Raw genomic sequence first — 4,728 nt, forward strand, 5'->3', positions numbered from 1 at the left:
ATAGGAAATTAAAAATTCCAGATGATTAACAAACATTTCTTTTTGAGATGACTGTCTTAAAATACCATAAAAAATTTAGGGACCTCTTTCTCAAACATTTGCTTTATCATTTAGATGTGTAAAAGGATATTTTCATTAAGAATGTGCTCTTTGTGTTTTTAAATTATGATTTATTAATGCAGGTTTGCTAGCAGTAAAAGATCTACAAACAACTGCTTAAAGTCAGTGGACAAAAAGGTGGGTAATTCAGTGGTGGGTAATTCATGGCAGAAGGGAACTAGAGAACAACATTCCAAGCCGAGGTCTAATGACAGTGAAATACTTGAATCCTCCTTGAAACATCCAAGCTCAAAGCATGACGCAAAGTGGACCACCACGGACAGTCTGTTATCTCTTAGCAGGATGTCAGCTGGGGGAACGTGCCATGTAACTAGTGACTCGGTCCAATACAGCATCAGAGCCAAGGTACCGGTCAAGATAGGTCACTGCTCTAGCAGGTAGAGATTTCCCTAGAAGTAGAGCTGCTTTGTACTAATTTATAGGTTCTGCGCATAAATTTGGTTACAAACAGACTGACTCTGTGAGCATATCACAGTCTGGCTCGTATGAGGGGCAGAAAGCTGTTGCAAAAACCAGGTATGAGAGAACACCAAACACTTGAATTAAGCCATCTCTCTGTGAGTGCTTGAATGAGGGCATGAGATGGTGCCCATGTAGAAAAAAGCATGTATGCGTGTCAGACCAGCTGCAGCATTTCACTAGAGAACGTCAGAGGGGGCAAAGAGTTGAGGGAGAAGGCTGGGAGGCAGGACTTGGGTGGGGCAGCCTCAGCTACCCCCTAAGGATGGCAAGCCTGGTGATTGGCTCTTGTCCTCCCCGAGAAGTGTTGGTCCTTGCTACCACTTATTTATTCAATCACACCCCTGAAGGTGCGTTGGTAGTAATAAAAGCCCCTGTTATTCTGAAAGTAGCATTTAGTAATTACAAAGTGCTTGTTCTGAGCTCTGGCTGCTGGGCTCCATCCCTTCTGCCTCATGTGAGCTACCCCCACTCATTGCATCACATCTAAAATTAGATAAAATGCTGTATGCCGTGAAGCACACGGCTCAGTGGCTCAGAGCTGTGATAGCCATGCCAAGTGTAGCTGTGTAGCTCCCCAGTTAGGAAGATGTTTTCAGATGGATTACTGAAGAAAACCTGATGATGATCAGAAGTGTAACAGAGGTAAAGCATCATTCAAATCCAGGAGCTCTGGTTCAGCCAAAGGTCAGAAAATGGGACTTAGTTCTATTTCTTTTGGCATGTCATTAGCTCTCCATTTTCTCAACAATATGAGGTAAGTGGGGACAGCTGTCAATAGCTTCTCTACAGAGAACTAGTTGGGCCAAATTCTTCCCTGATGTAAATGAACTCCTTTCATTGTAATCATACCAGTGATGAATGTGGCTCCTCTTTACTTAGAAACAACAAAAGAGCTCACAAGATTAAACATCCTTTCAGTGTTTTCCTTCTGATTAAAGCAGGTTTTAGTACATAGAAAATGCTGCAGGCTTAAGAAATGATAGCATATTCTTCACCTTTCTCTGAAGCTTTAAGTCTCCTGCCCAGAGTCGGCCCATAGCATCCATGCAATTTATTTTGAAAGTTTGTATTTCCAGTGTGCTGCAATTATTTACACATCTGGTGCACTTAAAATTCATATTTCAAAAACACTAATCTGGGGGGAAAGGGGTTAAAATGTAAAACTAGGGAAAAGCAAACTAAGGGAAAAGATAAACTTTGACAGAAACTTCAAGCAGCTAAGAAGCGCTAGAACTGTCAAATCACGCGTTTTGGATTTGAGCTGAATCAAGTCATAGAAGCAGTTTTTCAGTACTTTGTCTGAAAGCAATTTAGCTTTTCTGTGTTAGCAGATTATGCAGTTTTCAACAGTTGTTAGAGAGATGACTGATGAAAAGCATTCTCATTGTGGGTGTGTTTCCAAGTATAGACAAAGCCCTTGCACTCAAACCCCTGTTTTCTTGCACTGATCTCTCCTAAAGCTGAGAGGGGATGTGGTCTGTCAAGCTTTGCACAGCACCATGCCTTCAGCTTCAGGGTTGCTCTTGGGACTCCAGACTTTTGGGTATGGGATGGCTTTGAGTTTTTTCAGGATGCTTCCTCAAATTATCAAGGGATTGGAGAGAAAAAGAAACAAGCAAAAACCCTGAGCAGGAATCAGTAGAAGGTGGGGGGTGTATCCTGGCAGGTGCTATGCTGGTGCTCAGCAAGTAGTTCAGGATTGGGCATCCTGAACCTGGATCACACTCAGGAATTGGCCCATGGGTACATGAACGGAGGATAACTGTCACGTAAGCACTGACAGTGAGACCTGTCCCTACATCCAACTGTGTTTGGAGGCTGGTCTGTGGTAGTTTTAACTCAGGTGCAAACCAGCATTGCTCTTGGTTCTGTTGTAGTGTGAGTACTGCAAGGTAGCACTCAGTAGTGACAGCAACACTTCTGGAATTTGGAATTATGAATGACAGAATAGCACAGTCAACAGTAAAGGCAAATGCACGCTTTGCAAGTAATGGTGTTTCTTGGGTGACCCGTCCCACATTCCTCTGGAGTCAATGAAAAGCAAAAAGGCAACCTGAAATCAGAGGATGTGAAAAACTTGCAGTCATACAGATGGTTGAATCCTGTTTCTGTTGCATATCATTTTGGTAGAAACAATACTTTTAGTAAAATAAATACCCCCAAATTGCTTCAGATTTCACCTGCCTAAATGGTCTTAAAGAAAATAATGCAGGAATTCACAAATAAATTACAGTTTTCTGCAGGCAGCAAAATCTTTCCAGTGGAGCAAAGGTATCTGGAGCCCCAATTGTGTGTTTAATATCAGACGTGAATTTTTGGGTCTTCTTCCACCAGAAGTTCACATGCCAGAACCGCATTAAGCCTCCATCCCCAAACCCATCAGCTATAACTATCCATGGACCATGTTTTCTATTGCAGTATCGCTGACCTTGCCTGTAATTATTCTTCACAGGGGAAGCTTAGCTCAGTCCTCCAAGTACTGCAGCAACTCTGAACAAAAATAACCCAAAAGTCCACAACAGGAAACGTTAACAATGGCAGGATTACTGGCCACTGTGTCACCGTAAAATAAACGAGCAACTGGGAGTTCAGGGAAAAGCAGCACCATGATTAGGTAACGGGAGGGACTGGCTTATGAGAAAAGATTAAATGAGCTAAGTGATGACGAAAGGGTGAACAGAACAACTGCCTGCAAATGTTTGAAAGAAGAAACCATCCAGGACAGGGAGGGATTCTCTAAGCTGCTGCCAGGAGTTAAGAGTAATGGAAAGAAACCAATAAAAAGAAAATGAATGCAGCAGTCACCATAAGTGTTTCTTTAGTTCAGAAAAGAAACCCAGTGCTTTTGTCCATATGGAAACCTTGCTCATTTGTCCTGTTTTATTCCTCAGCCATATCCCACAAAGCATGGGGCTAACGCTTAAAATTACGTAATGGTGCAATATTGCTGAAATCTTTTAGGCTGGCGGCTCTGAAGGCCTGTGAAGGAGCTATGCCAGCAACCTCTTCCAGCTCCTGCCAGATTCAGGCCCTCATTTCTTGAGGTGCCTCAGAAAGCCTTGAGGCTTCAGCTGAAGAAAGCAGCTCTGCAGAGTGAAGCACTTAAGCCAACACTTCAGTCAAACGATGAGCTGAACTCCCACAGCTATAAACCACATCAGTGGGTGCCAAATGAGGAACCTGAGTCTGCCCTCAGCAGTCCCTGAAGCTGATGGGTCAGAAAGTACACCGATTACCCACAGCTATCCCTCAGTCCACATCCCAATCCAGAATGTTTTTGCAGTAAAACAGCTGTGATGCCTTATGTTGTATCTGTTTCCATTAACTCCCCCCCCCCCCCCAGTGGGCTTATATATTTGTGTTTCTTTGTGTATGTATCTCTACTGTCCCCAAGGGGATACACACACTATCCCTAAGGTTAGGGGCAAGTCCCCAGAGGGCAAGTATCTCCCTCTGATGCAGAATTTGTCCCATCTCTTCGTTCTGCCAGAGATTGAAATCTTTCTTGGAAGTGTTGGACGAAAAGTCCCTTCAAATGTGTGGTTTCTTTCAGCAGCAGTTTTCAGTCTGCGCTTTTTGAACTGCTGGGCCAGAAGTTTGTGTTTCCAATTGTCACTCTTTGAGAGGCTTTTCTATTGTTAATGCACTCCCAGGCGCTTTCCAGCCTGGTCTCTTTACAGCCTTTCCAGGGCGCTGCGCGCCGAGGTCGAGGTCTCTCCGTGGCAGTTTCTGCGGTCAGCCCCCCGCCGCGGCGCGGGGACAGCCACTCGCGGCTCCCCTCCGCCCCGATCGCTGCCCGCCGCACCGACTGGCGCTGATGCCGCCGTTGTTCAGGCGGCCCCCGCCTCGCAGTTCTGCCTGACGGCCCCCCCGCGGGCCGCGGCTGCCGGTTACCGTTAGCGGCCTGCCGGGCGGGGGAGCGGGGGCGGGCGAAGCGCGGCTGTCTCTCTCGCCCGCCCGGAGCGCCGCCGCCAGCGGGGGCTGCCCGCCCCGGCCCCACCGGCGCCCCCCCGGCCGCCGCCGCCTGCGTCAGACCGGAGACGTGGCCCCGCGGCGGCGGCTGGGCGGAGCGACGGCGGGCGGAGCGCGGCTGCAGGCGGCCCCGCCCCGCCCCGCCCAGCGCGGCCCGGCCCGGCCCGGCCCTGC

The sequence above is a fragment of the Strix uralensis genome, chromosome 8 (assembly GCF_047716275.1).
Source record: "Strix uralensis isolate ZFMK-TIS-50842 chromosome 8, bStrUra1, whole genome shotgun sequence".
Classification (NCBI taxonomy): domain Eukaryota; kingdom Metazoa; phylum Chordata; class Aves; order Strigiformes; family Strigidae; genus Strix; species Strix uralensis.